At 47.8% G+C, this 12,567-nt stretch overlaps 1 protein-coding gene and 1 long non-coding RNA gene across 45 annotated transcripts in view; one reads left to right on the forward strand and one right to left on the reverse strand.

Annotated features, from left to right (window-relative positions):
- The window catches only part of Nrxn3 (neurexin 3), a 1,541,537-nt gene extending 1,530,063 nt beyond the window's left edge, over positions 1-11,474 (reverse strand). For 41 of the 44 annotated variants that reach the window (XM_063240986.1, XM_063240985.1, XM_063240979.1 and 38 more), the window contains exon 1: positions 11,171-11,473. The gene's annotated coding sequence lies outside the window, so the exon portion shown is untranslated. Of the gene's footprint in view, positions 1-9,458; positions 9,599-11,170 lie in introns of those variants that run through there. The other 3 variants (XM_063240987.1, XM_063240967.1, XM_063240941.1) reach the window with 2 other exon arrangements.
- On the forward strand, positions 7,798-10,436 carry LOC134474173 (uncharacterized). The gene is made up of 2 exons (XR_010044829.1): positions 7,798-7,992; positions 9,227-10,436. It is a non-coding gene; the product is annotated as an uncharacterized LOC134474173 (long non-coding RNA).
- Positions 11,475-12,567: the final 1,093 nt, after the last annotated feature.

The following is a 12,567-nucleotide window of genomic DNA, read 5'->3' on the forward strand; positions in this document are numbered from 1 at the left end:
ATACTTTTGGCAAAGACCACACCAGCCTCTAAGAGCTGCCTAGAAGACCAGGTTTACCTAGACGACCATTTTAACTTCTCTGCATTTAATTTCCCAAATTTATTTATTATTCATAATTGACAAATAAAACTATACATATTTACCCTACAGTGTTTGGAAGTGTATCTACAGTGTGGAATGATTCAGCTGAGCTAATTAACATAACAATTGCTTCATAGGCTGTCATTCTGTGGCAGAAACCCCCAAAACCCCCTCTCGGCATATTTCATACAACGTGTATCAGTAGCTATAGTCTCCCTGCTGCACGGTGGATCTCTTAAAATGACTCCTCTTCCCTGACTGCAACTGTGTGTGCCGTGACCACCCTGCCCAACCCTCACCCCTGCCCCAGCATCTCTGCTTTTTTCTTACCCTCGCCCCTCCTTCGCCTTCAGCTGAAAGTCTCCTTTCCCTGATGAAATGGAAAGTTGAAAAGACAGGAGAAAATAGCCTCAGTTCTAGTCCCATCCTGGGTGCCTCTCTGTCCCTCGGCTTCCTCTTCTGTAATAAGACACCAATAATAACAGTACCTCTCTCCAAGAGCAGAGTGAGGATCAAATGGGGTGTTACGTGGGAAGCCCTAAGCAAGGTCTGCCATTAGGAAGAACTGGATAAATCTAAGCTATCCTTCTCCCAAGCCCATCCTGCTACATGAGGAGTTCATAATTCACAGAGCCGTCCCATGCTTTCTTACAGAATCCTCATCCTAATGTGAAATTATGTACTTGTATTATCTATTTGTCCTTCCACCCAAACTTAAATTCTATGGAGAATAAACCAAATGTCTCTCATGATTGTGGCTGCATTCCCAGAACCTGGTATACTGCCTGGATATAGTAGGTGTTTAATAAATATCTGCTGGATGAATAAACGAATGAAAAAATGAATAGAATATCAGCATTGGCACAGATGATTGCCAAGGTCCCTTCCAGCTCTGAGAGGCTCCAACTATGCTCTATTTTTGACAGTTTGGGAAGAAAAGCTTAAAATGAGCCCCAGAGAAGCTGTTTTGCAGATCCCAGGGGAAAGCCCGGGATAGTTGCTGCTGACAGGCTTCTCAACACTCAAGTTGTGCAGAGATTTACTCTGATTAAAAAAAAAAACTGAGAAGAGAGTCTATTGAATTTCCAGGATGAGCACACCCTCCCCTTTCCCCCCTCAGTGCTTCCACTTCCCAAGGCACTGCAACCCAGAGAGGAGCAAGGCCCTTCCTGCAGCAGCAATGGACAAGCCAATCAGGCAAAGCAGCCAGAAACTCACCATGCAACAGGTGGCCACAGCAATCCTCATCCTCACATCTAGCACTCCACAAATGAGAGAGGACTTCAAAATTGCCTAGAACCTAGGGAGCGTGGGCTGGCCCTGGATATCATGACCTCAGCAGCCACAGAAAGCACCTGCAGATTCCTGGACCTCTCCCCAGAACTCTGAAGTCAGATTTGCAGATGGGGCCTGAAGAAATGCATTCGCCAACACTCTTTATAATTTTGACACACAAGTTTTTAGTGATTATTCTCCTGAGAAGAAAACGAATGAATCCAAGCATCATCCCACTGGACGTGGGGCATATGTAGCCAGTTAGCTGAATGCTTCTCACCTCACTGGGAATGAGAAGCTGATCCAACTTCCTGCTACCTTTTTGCAGAAAAGCCTCTTCCAAACTACTACTGACACACCTGGGAAGCCTTAAATGCAATGACCCTTTGGTCTCACCCCTAAACATTCTGATTTAGTTAGTATGAACTACAGTTTAGGTTTGGGTTTAAGCATGGTGACACTTAATGACACTGAGTCACTGCACACAGCACAGTGTGAGGACAACAGCATTAACTTAGCCTGAGCACTGAGCTCCAATCACTGAGAACACCCCAGGGCTGCCAGGGGCTCAGAAGTGGAGTCCATACTGCAAGACCCTGAGATTTCTGGGGCCCAGAATCTGGCCAAGGGCCCATCCTAAGATTCCCGAGTCTTTATTTCCTAAAAAGTTGTAGCCAACTTGCTAAGCCAGGATCCATGTACTCAGTATGCTGGAAGTAAAATACAGCTGTAATCCCAAAATCATCTCTATCAAAGTTTCATTCCTGGCTCCACCGTTTACCAACTCTGCAACCTCAGGAACAAACCTCCCTAAGCGCCACATCCCTCATCTGTAAAATGGGAATATTACCTATTACGTATTCTCTATATCCTTACAATTGTATGTGCAAAGCACTTAACTCTGTTGCTGGTACCTAGTAAGAGCTCAGTCTATTCTAGCCAATGAGAAATAGCAAATGGTTCTTTTTCATACTGGTAGATGCTTCATTCTTTTTGATTTTTCCTTTAAAGAGGTTTAAACCTTCAGTGGCCAATTGTCCAACCTGAGACACCTTCAACTCTCTTAATACCCCTTTTCTTAGCAAGCTTTGGAAACTCTTTGACCTTGAGCTTGCTACTTCTCTGAGACTCAGTTTTCTCACCTCTGAAGTGGAATTACAAAGCTCCCTTAAGGAAGCATTGGGCTAACACTTGTAGAACACCGGGCATAAGGCCTGGCACACGCTCACATGGGGAAGTGGAGGCACTGGGAAGGTGATGAACAATTGCTCTTCCTGGGATCCAGGTTCAAAGGGGAGCAAAGATGCCTCTGGAAAGCTCTTAGGGAGTTGACAGTTCCCAAATCAGCAGCCAGGGGAAGAGGCAGCCCCAGCTCCCCTCCACTCTTCTGGGGTAATCCTGAAAAATGCTGACTCCAGCTTGGGTCCCCTCTCACTGCTCCCCATCTGCCTCACTCCATTTAGCTCTGGCAATCCAATTCCCTTTCCTCCACCCGGAAATCGATGTTTAATTAACACATTATTGGAAAAATAAACAAAGTCTTCAATGGGACTGCAATGAAGCTAATGCAGCTCAGCTTGGGGGCTAAAGACCAGCCCCTCGGTCAGCAAAAGAACCTCCTCCTGTCCTCTGCCTCTCAGCCACGAAAAAGTTCCCTCTGTCTCCCTGGAGCCTTCCAGCCTGAGCAAGCCAACTTCTTCCTTTCAGCTCCTGTCTTCCCGTTCCCAGGCAGTGACTCCCATCTCTTCTTTGTTCTGTGATGCAGGGGGATGGAGGATAAATTTATTGCCACTACAAGTATTACTATTCCATGGAGAAAGAGGCAATTCCTGGACACCCCATTGGTGTAACTATGCACAATCCTATTTCCTTCTTCCTTCCAGTCCAGAAATAACAACCGCATCCAAGGTCAGCAGCTGTCTTATTCTGGCTGGGAGAGGGGAGGCAACCCAGGGGTAGCTGACCATGATGATGACCCCAAAGGTCTGTTCCACCCTCAGACCTCGGGAGGTGATCTCAAGACCTCCCTCAGAGTATTTCCTCTTGTAGTTCCCAGTATAAATGCTTCATCCTGTGCCCCCTCTTTTTCCTTGTTCAGTTAAGCTCTCTGGCTTCACACTCAAGATGTGCCATTTCTCACCAGTGATCCTAATCAGGCTACTTAACCCCATATCCACCAGCTTCCTCATCAAATGAGGATACTGTCCTTCTAAACAAAATAGCAGAGCATAACACTCTGCCATCAGCAGGTGCTGGATAACTGCCCCTTCAGTGGCATCCCGCACTAAGGGCCAGGCCCCCTTGTAAAGGACAGTGAGGCCCGCAAGGCCCAGGAGCACAAAGCAAAGCAGACCTAGATAGGTTTCAGGTTCTATACCTCATTCCCAGCCACCAGCATCCCAAACTACCTAAACTACGCCTCAGACAGCTACCCACAGTACAGACAAAGGTGACTACAACAGAAGACAAATTTCTAAAGGAGGCATCAGAGTCAACCCGTCAGCCTACTTCTGAGTCAGTGCACTGAGCAGTCTCAGAGTTGTGAGTCTGATCACCTGCTGAATGGACCACCTTTCAGAATCTGCTCCCAGAGCTGGAGAAGCAGAAGACAAGTTCACAGAGTGTGCGCAGTGGCTAAGACCAGAAGCTTGAAAGCCAGGCCTTTCACTTCCTACCGAAGTAACCTTGGACATGTTACTCCACCTCTTTTGGCCTCGGTTTTTGGTTTTGTTTTGTTTTTGTTTTTTTGTAAAGCAGATGAATAGGGTCAGGTATATAGATCAGCAGCAGCACAGTACCTGCCTGGGAAACCCGAAGTCTGAGTTCAATACCTGGTACCAAAAAAAAAGAATAACTACTTTCTTCATAGGGATTAAGTGAGATATGACAGATCGGGTGCTGGGCCTACTATCTGGAACCTAGTCAGGACTCAAATATTAGCTGGTAGCATTAACTACAGTAACAGTCATGTTGGTAGTAGAAACAGTTAGATGATCCAATTCTTATTCTTTCCTAAATAAGGGGCAAGTAGAAAGATCACTGGGGAAGGTTCTAATCCCTACCGTCTATCTTCTGAAATTGGATCTCTCTCTATTATGCCTCCTTCTTCTCTCTGTCCCATTAAGAGAAAGTGGGTATTGTCATCTCAAAGAAGGATGACTATATAGTTTATCATTCAAACCAGGGCACCGTTTGATGATTAATAATTATGCTAGGATACAGGCCTGAAAACGAATTGTCCATAAACCAGGGCATCTGGTTACACCACCCCAAGGTCACACAGAAATGGTTTCAAGTCCTGATTCAAGGTCCTGGCAAAAGGCAAGGCTTGCCTGGTTTGAAGACTCCGCTTTGCTCTGCCCCCTCCCTACACTCACAGCTTGGATGGAATGTCTAACCCTTCCCCATGCAAGGTCTGGCAGAAGGTCTGCACTCACATCATAGCATTATTCACTCCAGCCAGCCTCTGAAATAGAAACAAAACACACCAGGCATGGTGTCTGGCCCGTGCCTCCCCCGAGAAACAACGCTGAGCCACGGTGGAGGACATATCCCAGCTCCCAGGCAGCAGGGACCTAGACCCCAGCTTGCATCTCTCAATGGAAGGCCTGCTTCACCTGACTGCACCTGTGATGCCCAAGAGAACATGGGATCAAGAATCCTGACATTCCCCAACACACTGGAGTCCTGGCTTTCAACACCTTCAGAGAGTGACCTTGGCCATCTCTTAGTAGTCTGGTTACTCTGGGATGTACCCACCAGGACCCTTCTAGCCATAAAACCTGGAAGCATCTTCGTGTGGAATCCCTCCAGCTCTGTAGGAATTACATCTATCCTTCTCAGAGACACCTGCCAGCCCCACCCCACAAGGCTTCACTGCCTTCTGACCATGAAAGATGGAAACTAACAGAGAACCTTGGGCAGCCACTACAAGGGCACCCAGGGAAGCCTGGAGCCTAGCTTGTCTCTATATCATGAAGACCAACTTTAGACAAGTCATTCTTCCTCTCTGGGCCTCGGTTTCACCCTCTGCATTTGAGTGCGATGGCCTACATCCTTTTTATCTCTAACAGCTTAATATAAGGACTATTGGGTACAGGCTCTGTAATAAATCAGATCTGATTTCATGTCTAGTCTGTCATTTTATCAGGTTACTCTATCTACATCTCAGTCTTTCCCTCTGTCAACAAAGTAAGTAATAGTTATATACTACACTGAGTTGTTTGGGAAATTAAATGAGATAATACATGTTAATAAAAAGGCCTTGGTACTGTACATGGCAAGTACTCTTATCACTTCCATTTCTACTACCTTGAAGAAGTATAAGATGATAGATGATGATGATGATGACGATGACAAATACGATGACAGTTTCTAATACTGTAAGACTATGTGAGAAGCATAGTACTCGGAGCCAGGGATAAAGAAGACCTTGCTACTAACTCAGGAAATTTACCACTTTGCCATTCCTTGAGCAGATCTGGACTTGCAAGCAGAGCTAAGACAATCAGAAGCAAAGTTTGGCCTTCCCAGCAGACGGGCTCCAAGGTGCTACAGGAAAAGAAAACTCCAGTGCCAAATCCATGTGGTTCTTTCCTCCAGCCAGCAAACATTTATTAAGCACCTGCAATGTGCCAAGAAAGATCCTAGGCACCGGGAACACTGTCATGAATAAAAACAAAATCCTTGACCTCAGAGAGTCTGCATTCAAGAAGGGGAAATAGATAAGATCTGTCAATATATAATAAAATATGCAGTAGTGATTAGCCGATTAAAAAGACAGAATGATGGGTAGGAAAGAGATAGGGTGAGGGGACTGTTTTAGAAAGCAGGTCAGGAAAGTGTCATTTGGGGAACTGCGGGAAGAGGCCAGGCTAGGCCCCCTGAAGAGCTCCTCCACGTGCACGCACAGGTACCTGCGGCTGCCCCAGCCACATCGCTTCACACAGCCTTGTGCAGAGTGCCCGAGCTGGGTCACAGAGGTCAGAGCTGCTGTGCCACGCTTCTTTCCCAGGAGATGCATTCTGGGGGGACACTGGGTCTGACCAGAGCAGGAGCGGACGCACTTGGCTGGTACATTTCCAGGCAGCAAGCTGTGGAAGGGGCACTTCTTTTGTAAGTCTGCCATCCATATTCAAAGGGTCTTGTAAGGAAAACCTGGCTGGGGGATCGATCCCAAGAGCAAGCTCTTCTCTGGGCGTGGCACAACAACTCACCCCTGAGGTGTCCACCTCCCCCATTTCTCCCCTTTCTGTAGCAATGACGTAACCCTTTCTCCCTAACTCATCAAGGTCAGCCCCAGGAAGGGAGAGGAACGGCCAGAAAGGTGAGAGAATCAGCATTTTGCTCTGAGAGTTTTTTCTTTTTTTCTTCTAGGCAAAATGTTTTTCAATTTCACATATAATTGCTAATAAAGAAGGACACACCTCTATCTGAAGGAGAAAGGAAGATGGCGTCAGGTAGTTAAGGCAGCCAGAGCCCAGGAGAACACAGGGGCTTGGGCTGCTTTGGTGCCGAGGGTGAACTGGGCTTCAGGCTGCAGCCTCCAGCAAGGCCATGCTGCCCTAGAGGTGGCTGACACCACTGGGCCCACAGGGCCACCCTCCAGAGCTCAGCCTAGCTCTGAGGAGGTGGCAGGAAAAACCCTCAATTTCACCCACCTTGTCCCTTCTGCCCCTTCAGCCTGCATCCGCCCACCCGTCATCCCTAGGCTCACCCACCCACAGGCTGCTTGGTGGACATGGGGCTCTCACTCGAGGCTTCCTGCTGGAGACAGAGCAGCTTCCCCCTTTACACTCTTCTCAGCTACCTTGAGGACTTTATTCCCTTCTCTCCCCCACAGAACGCCCCTGCTTTCTGCCTTCCTTCCCTGTCACTAGCACACCTCTCTAGATCCATTCATACATCCATGTAACACACACAGCCACAGAGCCCAAAAAGGCAGGCAGGCTCCTGCCTGACCACACACGCAGGGTCGACAATCCCACCTCACCCCAAAGGAGGCACACTGCCGTTTAACCAAATACAAACACCCTTCTGGCCTCCACCCAAAAGGTAACACAAAGGCCACCAGGAATTTCAAGACTTAGTATCATCCACCGAGCAGAGGGCTGGGTAGGACAAAGACATCTCTCCATCCTCCCGACGAACCATGACAAGTCCCAGGGATATTCTGCAGTGCCCTCTGGTTTGCCACAGCCCACTGATCAGGGCTGTGTGTGTTGGTGTGTGTGAGAATGTGCGCCATGTGCATGGGGGAGGGGGCTGTGTCTACTCTCCAGGCATCAGACCTCCCCAGAGGTAACCCAGTCCAGACAGCCTTCCCCCTGTAACCTTCTCCAGTGTGCCGCGAACATAGATTTCATGGATGGTTAAATTGGATCATTATCACCGGGTGCTTATTTGGCCAAAATAAAAATCATTAGTGTCATCTACCCCCATTCCAATCCCCTCCTCATGAGGTCCCCTCCCCCAAAGACTCTCCAACATGCTAATCCTATGAACTGCGACACACCACAGCTTTTCGGGAAAGAATAATGGCGAGGAAAGAGGAGAGCGATTGCGGGGAGAAGATGAGGCTAGAGCATTACTGCAACCCCGTATGAAGACGAGGGAAAGGAACCATGGTGGATGGAGGTAGAGGTGGGGAAAGGGGGCCAGGGGCAAGAAATGAAAGCCTTGGTTGCCTGTGTGTGGGGGAGAGTGTGTGTGCAAGAGTGTGTGCCACTGCGTGTGTGGATGTGCCGACACAGCCCTCCTATCAGGAGGCTGCATCCGTGTGGCATGTAGGAAAGGCCATCGCACCACTGTTGTGTTGGAGAAAAAAAAAAAGAGCCGCAGAGCCATCAGAATCAGAATTTTCTCATCGAGATGGAAAGGGCTGGAGAAAGGGGGAGGGGTGTGTAGGGGAGGGGAGCAGTACATGGAAATACAAGGCAAGATCATGGCAGCACTGGGGGACGATGGAGGGGGAAATGGGTGGTGGGGTGGAAAGAATTGCACGCACACAGAGACACAAACACACACAATACCCCAACGCCAACACCACCGCTGCACAGTGCATCCAGGACTGACAACTGGTCCCCCATCCCTCCGCTGCCTCGCTGTGCCCCAAAGCTGGTGCCGATGAATTTCTGTATCTCAGTTTTGCAGCAGTGGGCTAATTACAACCAAGCCCCCTCACCAAATTAACCCCTCCCCTCTCTCTCTCTTTTTTTCCTCTAAAAGGCCAATTGAAGAATAATGTGTTTTTAGAGATAATGGATTTTTTTTTCAAGGAGCGAGAGGAAGGGGGGATGCAGGACAGAAATTCTGCAAACCGGTGACTTCCAATCTCACCTCCTTGTCCCCTCATGTCCCCATTCGCTGGAGCATCTCATCTACCATTCTCCAACCATTCCCTTGTCCCCCACCACCCAAAAGAAAAGACCTTCCTACCATGCACATCGACAAACACATCAACCACCACCCAATCTCAGTAGCCGATCTCAAAACCCCAAGCATCAATCCACCTCGATACATCCCTTCCCTTATATAAGCAGCAAATCATCAACATAGTCAGTAGAAACGCAGCAGTGAAAAGAAATTAACAAAACAGAGGCCAGACCCCCATCAAACCCCCCAAAATTAATAACAGGGAGCTACCAGAGAAGCAAAGACGTAGTTGTCTTTCAAAATCTAGAATCCCTTTGATTTCTGGCCCCTCTTCTTAAGAAGCAATTTTCTTAAATTATCATTTCACTAGGAAGGGCTGGAAAGCTCCAGAAAAGGGCATTCGCACAGTCCAGTTATTTAAAAAAAATATATTAATCCAGCCCTGTTGCTCACTTTAATAGCGAACTTCCATGTTCAGCCTTTTCCTGTCTTTCAGAAGGAAGACCGGCTCCTAGGACAAACCCAGGGCTGCAGAAAATGGGCCAAGACCCCTTACTCCACTCCCCAACAACAACAACAAACCAAACAATAGGACTATCTCTGCACAACCAGCACCCGTCTGAAATATCGTTTACCCCAATATGACTTAGGCAGATTAAGCCTGAAGATTAAAAAAAAAAAATACCAGCTCTGCTCATCTCTCTCCCTACCATCCTCCCGACACGTACCCAGCAGCCCTTAGGTAAACTTGCCCATCATAACCAGCGGGACCATTGTAACTTGAAAGGCGACGCAGAAGCTCTTGAAGGAGGAAGCAAAGCTCTACCCAGAACAGCAAATTCAGAAAGGGTTCTTCAGGCTCCCCAGACTAACCTCCAAGTGCCCCCAGATATATTATCCCAGGAACCAAGTCACCCAGTATGCTGGGAGTTCAAATTTCCATTAGAACCTTCATCACAAAGGCAAATGGTCATCTGACCCTGAATCTACACCATTGTCCAGGTGTGACAAGGAGTGTCGCTCCCCTCCCAGGACCACCTTCAGGACCCTGGGCAGTAAATAAATTAAGAATGTTGGGGTGGCTTATGGTAGCAAAAGAAACGCTATCTCTCCAAAGCGGGAATAACTGAGGAAGCGGGGACAAGGCTGCTCCCGTTCTGTCAGCCGTCTTATTTGGTCTGAGTGGACTTGCCCCATCCTAGGCTACCTCTCAATGATCTCTGACTTTTACATTTTAAAAATAAACAGATAAAAATAAAGACCAGGACAGAGGAAACCTACTTTGCCTAAACCCTAATAATGGTTCGCAAAAAAATACAATTTTCTAATTGCATGACGATACTTCTGCAATCAAATCAAAAGAGATAGGTATTTAATGGACGAAGGGAGAAATTTATTTTTTTAACAAGTAATCACAGGGTAAGTCACCTGCAAAGCAGCCGAGCCCATAGGTTGGTATTACATCACTGGCCTAGGAAGAGATGGGGGTGGGGGGATAGATTATTTTTCCCTTGTCATCAGGATGCTGTTCCCAAAGCAGTTAAGTTTTGTGGTTAAAAAAGCAAGAGGGAAAGAGCTGAAACTCTGGGTATAGCACAATGCCTTGAAAAAACAATACATCGAACCAGGCTTTAAGGTCACTGAGAGCTTGCAAAAGCCACAGTGCTTACACAGAGTGGAAGTTTTCAGGCAAGCCTGCTACTAAATCATTAATATAAACAAATGGAAGGCAGAGGAGGAAGATTCCCTTGTAACGGATCCAAACAGGAGCGCACACGCACGCACACACACACACACACACTCACGCACACACTCCCTTTTCACCTTCTCGGAGTATGCCCACCTTACAGGAGTCCAACCTAAATGTTTAGAGCCAAGAACAATCTCCTCACACCCCCTCCAAAAATGAAATAAAATAAAATCTCACACACACTCGCTCACATCACTTACTCAACAACTAGGGAAACCCCAATCCCAGTTTTGTCTTCTTGTGATCCTTTCTCTTTCTAACCACCCCCCAAGGAAGAGAGAGAGAGAGAGAGAGAGAGAGAGAGAGAGAGAGAGAGATCAAAATGTCAAAAAAGTACCTCCCAAGATGAAGTGATGGGCACGCATCATTTTAGACTAACAATCCAAGTCAACAGAAGAAAGACAAAAAAGAAAATAATAAATCCATAACATGTTCTGACTTTTCCAACAACTGGAGCAAAAGGACCCAACTTTTGGAAGAAACTGAAGGAGAAGCAAAGCAGGAGGAAAACCATTCCCGTGGTCAGCCCGGGCTCTTGGACCCAGAATTAAAAAAGAAAAAAAATCTAGGTTGGTCGCTCCCAACTGAAAACTTCTACCCTCTCAGGAACAGCCTCTTCCCAGAACACAGGAGAGCCTTGAGTTGTTTCGCATCCTTCCTGCCTTCCTCCCCAGCCCTCCCAAATCTTACCTTCCCCGTTGAATAGAAGAGTTGGAATCTGTTTGTTTGATGTTTAATCAACTGACTTTGCAGGGTGTTTCCTTTCTGGAAAGGTTCAAATTCCAGAATCTTTCTCTCTCCTTTTCTTTTTCTCTTTCTCACTGGGAGGCAGTGGTGGGGAAGATGGGAGGGTGTCGGAGGTGCGAGAGCAGGTCCCCGGTGGCTGGAGATGCCAGCGGCTGCTGCGAGAGGGGAGGACACGCTGTCTCTCCCTCTCAGTGAGTTGCATGCGAGAGATGTGTAGGGCTGAGCTCTAAGCCTGAGACTGCCGGAGGAGCCCAGGAATTTCACGCACTCCAGAGTTGGCCCCTCCCTCTCCCACACAGACCCCGGCATTTAAAGAGACAGCCAGGCTGCCTGGCTCAGGGCTTCACCTCTTCTCTGGCTGTTTTGCAAACAGCTGAGAAGACATAATCAAGGAGGGGCACCCCGCAGCCCCCTATAACTAAGAGGAGACGAAGCTCAGTTTTCCCCTCACTGGAGTCCAAGGGGAGAGCTGTTCCCTAGAGTTGGAACAGGAATTCAAATGAAGACAAAATCCTCACTGACTGCTCCAGCATATTAAACCACCACTCTCCTGCTGAGGGTGCAGCAGCCTCACTGAAACTGAGGGGATCAGAAGAATGGTGACCTACAAGCGTGCCTCAGTTTCCCTGAATTGTTGCTTCCCTGTGCAAAATCAGGGCAAGCCTTGAGCATGTGGCGGAGGTCAGCATTGTAAGTAGGACACTAATTCACTCGTTTAACAAGCACTTTGAATGCTGTCTGAGAATGAGGCACAAGCAAGGGGCTGAGGACATAGAAAGTGACAAATAGGCTGCCCTTCCCAGGGTCTCCAGCAGCGGAGACAGACCCAGGGAAAATCAAGGCTACCCCAAGAGGACTACAAGCTAAAATAGACAGAGGCAGGGCTCAAGTACCTGCTGGATCAGGAGGATGGCTCACCTTTGTGGCTCAAACCAGAGCTCAGGGCCTTGGCATTTCCTCTGTTTTCCCAAACCCTTGAAAAATCTATTGCCAGCCTTGATGAACTAGTCCATGTGTCGGGAAGCCTTTCTGCAGCCAAACCTAAACCAGAGAGAGAGTCAGAGGCACCAAACAGAAAGGTTCTGTTCAGCATCAGGCCCTGCTGCCCACTGTGGGAGAAGAGCCCCAAGTCCCTTCCATTCTTCCCCTGCCTCCCCTTTCTATGGCCTGAACTGATGCATCCTTCCTCCCGCGGGTCAGCACCAATGGCAGGAACAGCCCCTGAAAGCTATCAAGTTCTTACTAGAGTCAACATGTGAGTCACCTCATTCATCAAGGTTGAATAGCATCACTGAGGTTGGTGCTACTTGAGGTCCATTTTACAGCTGAGTAATAGAAAC

Source organism: Cavia porcellus, unplaced genomic scaffold, assembly GCF_034190915.1.
Source record: "Cavia porcellus strain 051 isolate PalLab524CR breed Dunkin Hartley unplaced genomic scaffold, mCavPor4.1 scaffold_31, whole genome shotgun sequence".
Classification (NCBI taxonomy): domain Eukaryota; kingdom Metazoa; phylum Chordata; class Mammalia; order Rodentia; family Caviidae; genus Cavia; species Cavia porcellus.